The sequence below is a fragment of the Scyliorhinus canicula genome, chromosome 3, assembly GCF_902713615.1.
Source record: "Scyliorhinus canicula chromosome 3, sScyCan1.1, whole genome shotgun sequence".
Taxonomy (NCBI): Eukaryota; Metazoa; Chordata; class Chondrichthyes; order Carcharhiniformes; family Scyliorhinidae; genus Scyliorhinus; species Scyliorhinus canicula.
In genome coordinates, this window is record NC_052148.1 from 65,790,164 (window position 1) to 65,804,733 (window position 14,570).

The 14,570-nt window shown below is 41.3% G+C and overlaps 1 long non-coding RNA gene across 1 annotated transcript in view; it reads left to right on the forward strand.

Annotated features, from left to right (window-relative positions):
* The window catches only part of LOC119962708, a 46,576-nt gene extending 36,326 nt beyond the window's left edge, over positions 1–10,250 (forward strand). The window contains exon 3 of the long non-coding RNA XR_005459939.1: positions 9,909–10,250. This is a non-coding gene — a long non-coding RNA (uncharacterized LOC119962708). The remainder of the gene's footprint in view (positions 1–9,908) is intronic.
* Positions 10,251–14,570: the final 4,320 nt, after the last annotated feature.

A 14,570-nucleotide genomic window follows, 5' to 3' on the forward strand; every position in this document is an offset into this window, starting at 1 on the left:
TACCAATGGCGCGATCACGGTCTCAGCGGTCGTGAGCCTGGCATGGTGGCTACAGAGCAAGAGAGAGGGTGTGCGGACAGTCTCCAGCATAGCCATACTCCGCTGAGAGTCGTGCCGCTGGTGTGGGGGGTGTCTGCCAGGATTGGGGGGAGTAGTGGGGGATAGCCAGGAGGTCGGGGTGGACGGGTACATGGTCCAGCACAACCAGCGCCATCTTTTCCAGCGCGATCGGTGCACGTTTGGGGAATGTAGGCGTATGTGCGGCTGCAGTTTGTCAGTCCTGCACATGTCCAGCATGAACCCGGCGATCCTCCCACCACTTTTTGCGCATTCTGCAGGTGTTTCACACAATGCTGGTCCTAACCCCTCACTGGTAGCGGAGTCGGTGCGTGTGTGGAGCCGATTTTTCTGTCATGAAATACCTTAGATGTAGAAATGGAGAATCCTTACTCATTTCTGGGTACTGGTAGCTACCCCACTGTCAGTAATCTTGCTATCTTTTCTGAGGAATGGATCTCGGACATATATTCCAAAAATCAGAGTTTTTATCACTCCCCTATGCATCTCCCTGCTCGAGGTCAGCATTTTTACTTCACATCCTGTGTGATGTTCTTGTGTTCATAGTATCATTTTATTCATTTTTGTTATGTCTTCCTTTATGGTACCTTTGGATTATGACCAGATTCAATTTAAGCAATGACCAGCCAGCATGACATGAGTGTAGGAACCGAGATGATGTGCCAAGATCCTGCTTGTGCCAAGATTGTGACATGAGCTAATTTTAACATCATATTGCCTGTTAAGAAACTCAACTTGTGTTGTACTGCCTGATATGTTGAGGTATCAATCTATTCCAACCAGCTGATTTTTAGAGGTGACTACAGCGATTGACCATTGTGATTGTGAGGAAAAACATAATTTTGATTCTCTTTTTTGTCGGGAATCAAATGCAAACTCGAGTCAGGTCTGTACAAAGAGGAGCTAATATTTCTTCTCATCCATTTAATGCAAAATTCAGTCAACTTATTCAGTCCTTCTGAAACCATTAGAGAAAGAAAGGCAACAGAAGAGAATCACTTGGTTTACAGGAAGTTAGTCGCAAATCTCTATGTAAAGCTACGGTGAAGGATATTGGTTCACATCCAGTTTCATATGATGTCTCAGTACAGGAGGGAGTAATGTTTGGTAATTTTTTCATTCCGAGGAGCAATGTTTCAACTCTATGTTCGTGGAATCTGTTGCTCGATTTTGCTACTGGCTACTTACTATTTATTTTTAATGAATCTGCTTGTTTAGTTTATTATCTGAGCTATCATTTGTTAGACAGGTTGTGAAATTCTCCAGAGCTGGTTCTGATCTGCTGTTGAAACAACAAAAGAAAATCTACAGCACAGGCAAAAATGAAATAGGGTAGTTTAAGCATTTCTTGATGCATTATAATAGCATAGGGCTTATGGCAGTAGCCTAACACAAAGGTTCGGATTTCAAAATGCAACTGGACGAGTCTGGTTTTATATATCGGCTGACACCAGAAGTGCTGACCTTTGGGGAAAAAAACTCAATTCGTTCACCGATATCCTTCTTGCAGCCCCACCATCTGGGCTGGTTAAACGTGGGCCGGGATTCTCCCCTATCTGGCGGAGCGGGGGGTGACGGCGGGATGGAGTGGCGTGAACCACTCCGGCGTCGGGCCTCCCCAAAGGTGCGGAATTCTCTAGGCCCGCGCTGGAGTGGCTCCCGCTCCGCCGGCCGGCATGAACGGCCTTTGGCGCTCCGCCAGCCGGGGCCAAAAAGCCTTAGCCGGCCGGCAGAGATCCGCGCATGCGCCGGTGCGTCAGCGGCTGCTGACTTCATACTGGCGCAGGGGAGGGGGTCTCTTCCGCCCCCACCATGGTGAAGGCTATGGCGGGGTGGAAGAAAAAGAGTGCCCCCACGGCGCAGGCCCGCCCGCCGATCGGTGTGCCCCGATCGCAGGCCAGGCCACCATGGGGGCACACCCCAGGGCCAGATTACCCCGTGCCCCACCCCCAGGACCCCAGCGTCCGCCCGCGCCGCCAATCCCGCCGGCACCAGACGTGCTTTGATTCCCGCCAACGGGAAATGCCTGCCATTGCGGGCCGGAGAATCGCCGCGGGGTGCCCGCCGACTGGCGCGGCGCAATTCCCGCCCCCGCCGATTCCCGGGTGCCGGAGAATTCGGGCCACGGCAGGGGTGGGATTGACCGCCGGCCCTGGGCGATTCACCGATGCCCGGGGGGTCAGAGAATTCCGCCCGTTGTTCCTGTTTGACGCTGTTTATCTAACCAAATTTACATCAGACAAAGAGTAGAAACCGTATGGGAATACGCACTCACACACTCACTACTTGAGCCCTGAGCTCACGACAGTACCCAGGACATTTTCTCGGAGACATTCACTGCTCCACTTTTGTAACTTTGCTGGAAACATATTTTCACTGTGACATCAGTGAAGCTATGATGATAGAGCAAGATTGAATTTAGGGGAATTACTGGCTATCCTGTGTATGAAGAAAAACTGCATTGTAGGTATACAGGGCTGACTTTCAGGAATAGAATTAAACATAGTTCATCAGGAAAGCCTCTCAGGCAGAAGTTCTGACATGCAATCCACTGTCCTTACCGATTTTTGAAAAAAGGGTAGTGATCTGCATGAAACACTTGAAAAGCACCATCACTATCCATCTGTCAGCATTGGTTCATTAGCAGCACTGGCAAGTCTGAATCAGAAGTCTGTGGGTCCAGGGCCCACTCTGGTAACTTGAGGACATGATCTTGCATTGGCTTTTCAGTGCAATTTTGAGGGAATGTTGCACTGTCGGAGATGCTACATTTTACTGAGATATTTATCTCCAATCCTATTTACCTTCTTGGGTGGATAGAATCATAGAATGGTTATTGCACAGATGAGGCCATTTTGGCCATTACGCCAATGCCAGCTCCCTGCATGAGCATCACAGCTGGTCCCACTGCCTTGCCTTTTCCACACACCTGAAATACTTTTCTTCCCATCTGATAATTCTAAATTCCTGATTGAAACCGCTTCCACCATTCCCTCAGGTGATGCATTCCAGATCCTTCCAACCTGCTGTGCTTAAAAATAGTTACTTCTCATGTCACATTTGATTCTTTGGTCATTCACCTTAAATCCATGTCATCTGGTTCTCAGCCCTCCCCCAATCTACTCTGTTGGGCCCTCCATGATTTTAACACCTCAATCAAATTCCATCCCTCTCTTCTTGTCTGTATGGTAAACAGCACCAGCATCTTCAATCTGTTCTCATAACTGAAGCAATTGAATGTAAAAGATTTCACAGTTCTGTTTGGTGTCCTGATCAATATAACCAACGCACCATTAGTTAAAAGAAAGATTAGCTGGACATTTATCTCATTGTTGATCAAACCAAGTTTCTGAACAAAGCTATTTAGTATTGCACAGGTATTTCAATTACAAGCCTATATGACGCTCCCCTATCCAATAAACATTGAAGGATGGATAAATGAATTCAATAAATTCTGCCAAATGCTGCAACTAATATCCGACACCATGCAAAATAATAATAATAAAAAAGAATGCCTTGCATTCGTATTGTGCCTTTCATGACCTAAGAATGTGCCAAAGCTCTTTCCAGCCAATATAGTAATTTTGAAACAAAAACGGAAAATGCTGGACAATCTCAGTAGGTCTGACAGCATTTGTGGAGAGGAAGGGAGCTAACGTTTCGAGTCTGGATGACTCTTTGTCAAAACGCTTTGAAATATAGTCAAGTAATGTTGGAAAAGTGGCCACCAGTTGGTGCATTGCAAGGTTCCGTAAACAGTAATTAAATAAATAACCAGCCTTTCTGTGATTTTTTTAGGCATTGATTGAGTTGTATCGGTCAGGGTACCAGCAAGAAACTCCACTCATCATCTTTGGAATAGATTCTTCGCTCCATTAACATCCACTTCAGAGGGCAACTGGTACCTCGGTTCAATGTCTCATCTGAAAAACAGTGCAGTACTTTGTCAGTATTGCAGTCTAGATTGTATGCTTAAGTCTGAGTCTATCACAATTGTGAAATCCAAACCAAAAATTGGAACATTTAGGAGGACTATTTGTGAACAAAGTATTGGAATCATTTTCTTTCAAGATCTTTCTTTTTAGATCAGTACTTCTTGTTCTCACATGCATGATTGCAATTTATAACTTAATTTTTGTAGAATCACAAAATTGTTCTCGCGCAGAAGGAGACCATTTGAACCATTGTGTCCATACTGGCTCTCCGAATGAACATTTGACCAAGTACCATTTTCCCACCTTCGTTCGACCTGTAACCCTGCGGATTGTTTATTTTCAAATAGTCACCTAATTCTGTCGTGAATGCCTCACTTGAACCGACCTCCACTACACTTTCAGGGAGTGCCTTCAAAACTCTAAACATTCGCTGTGTGAAAATGTTTTTATGTCTGATCGATTTTGTTTCTTTTACCAATTACCTTAAATCTGTGCCCTTTGGTTCTCGATCCTTTTTTCACTGGGATCAGTTTCTATATCTACTCTCTCCAGTTACCTCATGATTTTGAAAACCTCTGTCAAATCTACCCTCCGCTTCCTTTTCTCCAAGGAAAACAGTCCCAACTTCTTCAATCTATCTTAATTACTGAAGATCCTCATCCCTGGAACCTCTCGTGAATCCTTTCAGCGCTCTCTTCAATGAATTCACATCCTTTCTGAAGTGTGGCATCCAGAACTGGACACAATACTCTGACTGCTGTTGAACTAGTGTATTTTACATAACCTCCTCGCTCTTGTACTCTATGCCCCTATTGATAAAGCCCGAGATACTGCATGCTTTGTTAACTGCTCTCTCAACCTGTCCTGTCACATTAAGTGACCTACACACATATACATTTATGTCATTTAAGGTCTTGAGCTGTATTGACAGGGTGAATATGGGGTGGATCTTTCTCTTGTCAGAGAATCTAGAACTAAGGGGCCACTGTTTAAAAATAAGGGGTTGCTCATTTAAGATGAAGGACATTTTTTCTCTCAGTGGGTCATGAACCTCTGGCTCTCCCTCAAAAGGCAGCAGAAGAAAAATCTTCAAATATTGTTCAGGTAGAGCTACGTAGATTCTTGATTAACAAGGGGGTGAAAGGTTATCCAGGGGTAGGCAGCAATGTGGAGTTGAGGTTACAATTAAATCAGCCATGATCTTATTGAATGGTGGAGAACAGGCTCGAGGGAAAGAGTGGCCTACTCCCTGTCCTAATTCATATGTTTATACGTCCCTCTACTCTTGCACCCCCTTTAGAGTTGTACACTTTATTTTATACTGTCTTTCCATGCTTTTCCTACCAAAATGAGTTACTTCACATTTCTCTGCATTAAACTTCATCTGTCACATATCAGCCCATTTCACCAACTTGTCTGTCTTTTTGAAGTCCTACACTGTCCTCCTCACAAGTTGTAATGCTTCCAAGTTTTGTATTGTATGCAAATTTTGGAATTGTTCCCGCTATGCCAAGGTCTAGGACATTAGTATATATATATCAGGAAAAGCAAGGGTGCTTCCTTTCTCATTGTACTGGCCACATCCAGCTGTACAAAATTCTCCAATACAGACTCTAGGAGCTCTTGCCCTTTTCTGCCCTTTACACTGCCACTATCGCAGTCCATATTTAGAGAATTGAAGTCCCCATTATAATTACTCCATAATATTTGGACCTCTCTGTAATTTTCTTGCAGATTTGCTCCTTTACATCCTCCTCACTAGTTGGTGGTCTATAGACTATGCAAAACAATCTAATTGCACCCCTTTTGTTCATTAGCTCTATCCAAATAGATTCTGTCCTTGACCCCTCTGGGGACATTCTCTTTCTCCACCACTGCATGCTCTCCTTAATCAACGCCGCCACTTCTCCTCCTTTTGTTCCTTTCCTAACTTCCTGTAAACCTTGTATCCAGAGATATTTAACATCCAGTGCTGCCCTTCCTTGAGCCAGGTCTCTGTTATTGCTACAACATTGTATTTCCATAAGGCCTGTATCTCATCAATCTTATTCACTCTGCATGTGCATTTGCATACATGCATAGTAACCCTGATTTAAACTTTATTTCTCTCTCCCTCACTCTGACCCCACCTATTAATTTTCAATTCTCTTTTCTTGTGCTATTTTTCTATCCTAGTATTTTGTGCATCTTGGTATTCCTCTTTGACATTTTCTCATACCCTTGCCGAGTTGGTTTAAATCCTCCAGGCAGCACTAGCAAAACTCATTCCTGTTCAGGCCCTTCTCTCCCAGAGCCTGTCCCAAAAGCCCTCCCTCGTCCACCATCTTCCAGACACATTCATCTCTCTTATCCTCCCATGCCTGTGCTCATTTCTATGTGACACTGGGAGTAATCTGGAGATTACTACATTTGAGGTTCTCCTTACTAATTTTCTACCTAGCTCCTTAAATTCTGAGTGCAGTACCACATCCCTTTTTCAACCTATGTCATTGGTACTGATGTGGACCATGAATGCGGGATGTATAAAATTGTGGGTCATGACTGCATGAATTTGTATGTATGAAATGTAGCTTTCAAATAACCTATCCCTATTCTTCTCTAGACATTCTTATAATCTCCTGAGCCTGCCATGGATTTGGCTCTGGTTGCACTCCCTTTATGAACTACCACTCTCATCAGTATTCAGAACTTAATACTGTTTGGAGAGTGGAATGCATGAAGGAGAATCCTGCTCCTTTTTGACTGCCTGGTGGTCATCCATTCCCTCTTTCCTGGCATAATCTTAAACTGTGGGGTGGCCACATCTAGAAACAATCTATCCGCATAGCTTTCAGCCTCAAAGATACTTCATAGTGACACCAGCTGCTGCCTAGGTTTCAAAACTTAGAGCTTAAGTTGCTGCAACTGATTGCACAAATTATTTTCCAGGACATGAAATGAAATGAAATGAAAATCGCTTATTGTCACAAGTAGGCTTCAATGAAGTTACTGTGAAAAGCCCCTAGTCGCCACATTCCGGCACCTGTCCGGGAAGGCTGGAGTTCCCACTTAGCACAGGATGTGCATTTAGGAGGTTAGAGCAGCCTTGCCATTGTTTCATTTATTAGTTAACCTTAATTAGTAATAATATTTATTGTCATAAGTAGGCTTACATTAACACTGCAATGAAGTTACTGTGAAAAGCCCCTAGTCGCCACATTCCGGCACACAGAGAGAGAATTCAGAATTCTCAGCTGCTACGGGAATTGAACCCGCACTGCTGGCCTTGTTCCATATCACAAACCAGCTGTCTAGTGCACTGAGCTAAACCAGCCCCTTTACCCCTGCTAAAAGAAACTTAGCAATACGCATACATCTTACCAGTATAGATAAATTCCAGTACGATTTAACAAGTTACTGTTATAACAAACATTACTTAAAAATAAAATGATAATACTCACCAACCTACTTGTTTCTTATTATTATTAGCCAATAGTTTTATCATTTATAACTTTCCTGCAGTACCAAGAAAGACCCCGCTATTTAACATCACTTTCCCTTTTTTCTGCGCTTGGCGAGGAACTCTCCATCGAGGCCACTCTTTAAGTAATTTTCTGCCACAAGCTCATCGGTGCACCATTTATAAAGGCAGCCCTGATCTTTCAACCTCCCCCCACTGCGGCCTCGGGACCTCCCCCCCCCCCAACTTCATCCAGCTTACCTGTTCTGGGTTCTTGCGTTCCATCCCTTATGAGCCATGCCCCTCGTCCCAACCCCTGGCACAGGTAACCTTGCACGTGGGCATCCTGGCACTGCCAGTTTGGCATGCTAACATTGCCACCCAGGCATTGCCAGGGTGCACATGTGCACTGCCAGGGGTGCCAGGCTGGCAGTACCCAGGTGCTAGGGTACCACCTTGCCCAATGTCCAACCAGATGGGGGCCTCAACTCCCCAGCGGGATCCCCCCAGCTGTGCCTGGATCTCACGCAGTGAGAGTGAAATCCAGATCCCAAAGCCTTCAATCTAGTAAGACATTTTGAGCATAGCAAATCACGCAAGAGGCCTCTCTCGAGATTCAATGCTTTGGTCCCGACACCAAGTCATGCGCACAAGGTCGCTGAATCATGCCGCGAATCAAAAGGAAAGGCAAACTCGGAATAGAGCATAGCTCAAAGATTACTCAGCTCAAAAATTAGTTAGATCAAAGATTACAGTGGTAAGAGTCTTCCCAACTGAGCCGAGTAATTGTTGAGCGGAGTAAACTTTGAGCTGAGTAAACTTTGAGCAGAGTAAACTTTGAGCAGAGTAATCTTTGAGCAGAGTAATCTTTGAGCAGAGTAATCTTTGAGCAGAGTAATCTTTGAGCAGAGTAATCTTTGAGCAGATTAATCTTTGAGCAGAGTAATCTTTGAGCAAAGTAATCTTTGAGCAGAGTAATCTTTGAGCAGAGTAATCTTTGAGCAGAGTAATCTTTGAGCTGAGTAATCTTTGAGCAGAGTAATCTTTGAGCAGAGTAATCTTTGAGCAGAGTAATCTTTGAGCAGAGTAATATTTGAGCAGAGTAATCTTTGAGCAGAGTAATATTTGAGCAGAGTAATATTTGAGCTGAGTAATCTTTGAGCTGAGTAATCTTTGAGCTGAATAATCTTTGAGCTGAGTAATCTTTGAGCTGAGTAATCTTTGAGCTGAGTAATCTTTGACCTGAGTAATCTTTGAGTTGAGCAATCTTTGTGTTGAGTAATCTTTGAGTTGAGTAATCTTTGAGCTGAGTAATCTTTGAGCTGAGTAATCGTGAGCTATGCTCTATTCCGAGTTTGCCTTTCCTTTTGAATCTTGACCGCTGCTCAAGAATTAATTGTAAACTCTTAAACCTGGAACCAAATTAAAAGGTGGAATGAGTTAGACTCACAAATGACACAAATTGTCTTGTGCCATCTCCGGTTATACAAATAAACACATTAATTAATTATTTATTCCCCACTAAAGACTGCTTTTCATTTTATTTCCTGTATTATGTACAATTAACAGAGTCTTTTATTTTTTAAATTAATCAGAAGCTGAACTATTTTAATTCATTCCTTCCCAGGATCTCAGACAGTTCAAATCAATCTCGTCACCCATAACATACATGTGTTGAATTTCCGTGACAATGAATCCTCACACGTTGCTTGAATTGGCTGCCAGGAATAAAGCAACTGAAAGAATAGACTGTAGCCCCAGGCCATATACTGTAAACCAAAGATCCAAACAACCATAACTCATCCAGTGCCCACACACTATGGAAACAATCACCATTGAATCTGAGCATATTCTTGAATACAATGAGTATTTCTTTGTAACTCAATGCATAAGTATGTGAGCAATTGTAATTTTCCTTTCTTGATACCATGAAAACAATTTCAACTCTACATTACAAAAATTGTCACAATTATTTCAGATTAGCAAGCTGGTTCCAGTCCAGACTAAGCATCTGGATCAAAACACAAGTCACTAAGAATTGCAGAGAAGGAGAATCGCAGACTGTAAAAGTAAAGATAGGAGTTATCCTGTATCCTAATTGCACCACCTATAATGCAACTATTAGTTAGTTTGGTTGTATTCTGTACATATTCTGTAATAGCTTGTTTAATTTGCTTTGGATAATAAAACTTTATTATTATTGTTCCTGTCAATGTCTCAATAGTAGTTTGTTGGAATCTAGCACATTATTCAATTCAGCTTTCCATTAAGAGAGTTTGCAATCTATCCACATAAAACGTGTCATCCAATGGGTTAGCAAAATTAAATTTAGAGACATAATGACAATTTTATTAATTTTCTAATTTAATAATTTAAATAATAACACAGCTAATTATTTAATTACTTAAAAATCTTCTGCAAACCTATTTATTACGTGCTTTCCTCTTCACTTTCAGACTCCAGCATTTCTTCTTTGATATTCTTCCCAGGAACCTTTTACCTCACCTTTGGCTATTGACAACCTTGAGACCTGTGACACACATCTTCATAAAACAATTGTATTAAAAAAGACAACATACTGCATTGGTATCTCATTATTTGGACAAACTGATTAATCGCTTTCTGTAGTAAACAGAAAGTGGCTGAACATTGCTCATGTCCACTATTGCATAAATAAAACATGATGTTCAAATTGGTGAAAGACACTAAAGAGGATTTTTTCCCCCTAGAACACACAGCCTTGACTGAATAAATTGTTGCGGCTGAAGACCATCATCATTGTGCCTATATATTTGAACGCTGAGGAAGATGGCATTTTGTTGGGGATATAAATGTTCTAAAATGCTGGTGCATGTAATATTTATGATAAGTATTATAAGTGTTGAAAGGAAGGCTGAATAAATTTTGTTATTTTTAACTCTGCATTGCTTTAATGTCATACATAAATAAAGCCATACTTTTATGTTATACCTGTTTCTTATCTCTCTAATATGCAGAAAGTTAAGACATGCTTTTTTTCTTGCTTGTAACAACAGACAGTGCTTTTTATTTTATTGGTATGCTAATTGTAAGATTGCACTGAACTTCCTACTATGTGGAATGCTTTGTGAACTTAATAGTGTAAAGGGTCTTTCCTGCTGATTCCCTTATTTCCTCTTTCTTTATGTTTGCTGTTATCATTTTGATCCATGAATGCTTAATGGACATCTATCTTTAAGTCAAGTAGCAGAGAGAATGAGGAGTTCAAAAAGTTACAACACAGTATATGGTATTGGTTTTTCAAATGAGAGACCCAGACTTTTTGGCATCTGAAAGATGGGCGGGATTTGATTTGATTGATTGATTGGTGGTCAATGAATTGGCCAAAACGTCATATTCTACCCGGTAACAGGTTGTGATTCGATCCTGCCTGAGTGGGATGATTTTCAGAGATCCAAGGATCTGAAAGCTTACTTGGAAGAGAGGTCTGATTAAAGACAACCATCTGAAACAAAGACTATTTTTCCTTTTACTTACAATTTTCACGCCTCCCCTCCCCTCTCTGTTTGTCTGTCTTGTGTTTGTATGTGTATAGTGTGGGGGCAAATTAAAGTGGGGCATTAGGAATTGGATATCACTTAAGCAGTTGATTTGCTGTATATTTATTTATAGTTCTCATTATAAATAAAAAGTAATTGTGTTTCAATTTACAAACCTGGTCACTGTAATTATTGGGCAGCCAACGGCCAATGACTGATGGTATTTTTCTGAGAATTACCGGTAAATTCTATTGTGTTGAAACTCAGGGTCAAGTGGGGCTAGAATTGACCATGAATTAGCCCAGAGGTTCATAACAATCAAAAATTAACAGTGTGTCAGATTTGTCACCTTACTGTCGGAGAAACATTCTGCGCCTGACATTTTCATGAACTCATTTTGGATTAATCTGAGCTAAACCTTATCGATGGGAAATTTGATGCAATCGGACCAGTTGCTTGATTTGCACACTTTGAAAGACAAATTAAATCAGGCACTATGTAATAGAGATAGCATGTGAGAGCTAGGTAGAAGGTAGAAATGTACAGGGTGTCAGTCGGGCAGCCAATCAGAGTGCTCCAGGTTTCCACTGAGCAGACATGGGTTCCAATCCTGGAAAATTGGGTGAAAAAATATGACCCGTTCACTTCAAGATTTGTTTCAATCGGTTTTGAGTTTCCATGTGCATAAAATGTTTAGCGATGGTGATTCATATCCTCCTACCAGTATTATGTTCTGCAATTCCTTCTTATATCATTTTGAATGCATTTTGTACTTTAACTATTACAGTTTTCTTTTCATGCTGTTAATTTATTGCCTTAATTGATAAAAATTACAGTCATAAATATTCAAATGGATAAAAAGCTCAAATCTATTTCATTGACTTTCTGAAAACAAATCTTAAATCAGTTTAACTCACCCAAAGCAGAAGAGCAAGTAAAATGATCCATCTCCTTGATTTATATCATTCCTTTCATACTTGTCTTTCATTGTATACTTCATGCACATTTGCAGTGTATTAACGCATCAGTATTAATTCATTTTGCAGATGTTTGCTCATTTAAATTCATATTCATTTTTCTAGCATGTCATCATGTATTGATGTTTAAAACATAATCTTTAGAACAACTACAGGCTAGCAATTATTGTTGGCAAGAGCAGGCTTGCATGCTTAATCCAGTCTTCAAAACCTTCCCGTACATTGTTTTAAATAAGTTGTAAACTTGTTTATTTTACATAGGTCAATTGCCTGAATTAAAATGGCACACACCAGACATGATCCCATTAAGCGGCAGAGCAGGTTTTGAGGGACCATATGGTCCACTCCTGCCCCTGGTTCTTTTCTTCTTAATGTCTAATTTCATATTTGTGTCACAAAAATAACACAATAGGCCAGGAGGTATCGCTTTCCGTGCAATATGGTGGTCCCAGTGTATATTGCACCCAGAATTGCTCTAGTTTTCTGAGTACCCAATAATCTTTTTCCAATTAAGGGGCAATTTAGCGTGGTCAATCCACCTAACTGCACATCTTTGGGTTTTAGATGTGAAACCCACGCAGACACGGTGAGAATGTGCAAACTCCACACGGACAGTGACCCAGGGCTGGGATCGAATCTGGGACCTCAGCGCCATGAGGCAGCAGTGCTAACCACTGCACCACCGTGCTGCCCCTCTTGTTGTCTGAGTTGATTATTTTTCTCAAGTTTCTAGTCAAACAATTTGCATTTCTCCGAGCATAAAATCTTCCACGAACCATACAATCGGGCAGCATATTAAAATATATTTTTTTTCCAAATTACATTAGAAATACTCCATGATGTATGAAATTTAGGAGTGATAAACTGGTGCAGTTTGATTCATACAGATAAATATGGAGTTGTCGCAAAATAAACTTTTAAGCTGTGTGTCTGGTGTGCCATGTGTCACCTGATTTTCAATAACTGAAAATGGCTGTACAAATATGCAGAAACATTTACTAGCTATATGTGTGTGCCATCTGTAGTCAGTTTCTTAATAATTAAAAAAACAATTGCTAGCTTCTGAAAGGTGCCTAATGATTCCCTTGTACCCAAAAAAAACACAGTTTAACTTCAAAGGTCTTTTGAAGGTGGGCAAATGAGTGCAATTAGCAGATACTTGTCAGAGTAATTAATTCCATCTGGGGATATGGCTAGTTTTGTGGACGGGGCGGCTTGCAGCAAAATGTTTGTTTAAAACAAGTGCAAAAGATTGTGGCATCTTGATTTGCACTGGATGTACATTGTGCTTAAAATTATTTTGCTTTTGCACTGTTTAGCCTCATTGTGTAAACCCTTGTAGAATAGAATGACAATTTCAGTTGCATAACATTTTGCGTTATTGACTTGTCAACATCATTCAAATCTAGCAAAACTATGGGTCTGGATTCTCCATTGGTGGGATCCTCCGTTTCACTGACAGCGCACTCACGCCCGCGGATTTCCCGATGGTGTGGGGGTGCCCACAATGGGAAGCCCCATTGGCCAGCTGCCATGACGGAGAATCCCACTCTGGCGGCGGCATGCTGCACCAGAAAATGGGTGCGGCAGGACTTGTAATCCCGCCCATAATTTTTTATAAATTGGCTGGAATGATCATGGAAGCACCATTTGCACAAAGGTTCAAGGGTCAGATGAACCATGACCTTGACAGTGGCAGTCAGCTTTGGGATGTAAAAGCAGCCTTGATAGTATTTCCCATATCCTGAGAACAAATGAAAGGAAATCAACATAAGTAGTCTGATGCAAAAATGTTCAAAATTAATGAACACCAAGTTGTCTGTCGCCTCACCACAGAATCTATTCCAATATCAAATTCAGTCATATTAAACCAACATATGTAAGACCTGTGTTGATTACCCTTATTTTTTTAAATACATTTTAGAGTGAAATAAAAATTGGAACATATTTCAAAGCTGAAAGGTTATAAATTTTAAAATAAATATTTTTATAGGAAAGGGGTTGTGGATTTTAACGTTGTGGAACAAAATGGTGTTATAATTAGTTTTAATTACACCTAATCACAACTTGTAAAATTACTTTTCCAGTGTCAGAGAGATTATCTGGCATCGTTATGACCCAGGACAGTATTAAGACCCTGTTGTACCTCCTTGAACATGACACAACTTTTTCAAAGGTTTTTGCAGCCTGGCAATTGGATAAAACAGGGAATTCCTGTCAGTTCAATTGATTTCAAAAGATTTCCTTTCACGGGGATTTCAACAGGGGAAGGGAATTACTGACATACTGTCACTCCTTGGACCTCCTGCACTCTATCCACTCCTGAAGTCTACATCTTGTCCTGTCCTGTATTTTGTTGTGTTCTGTTGCTCAGCTTTTTCTTCACTTGCTGTGTTCTGCACTCAAGTAAAATAAAGTTACTGTAATAAAGTACAGTTAGCATAAGCAAAGTAAAGTTGAGGCGTGGTAGGGCAATTCGGTCATGTGGAATGCATGTCCTATAGTATGTTGGAAGTTGTGTGTGCTGCTAATGTCCTAGACAACCACATGTGCAGGAAGTTTCACCATCTGTAGAAACTTGAACCTTTGGCTTGGAGCATGGAGGCAAGGGAATGGGTGTGGT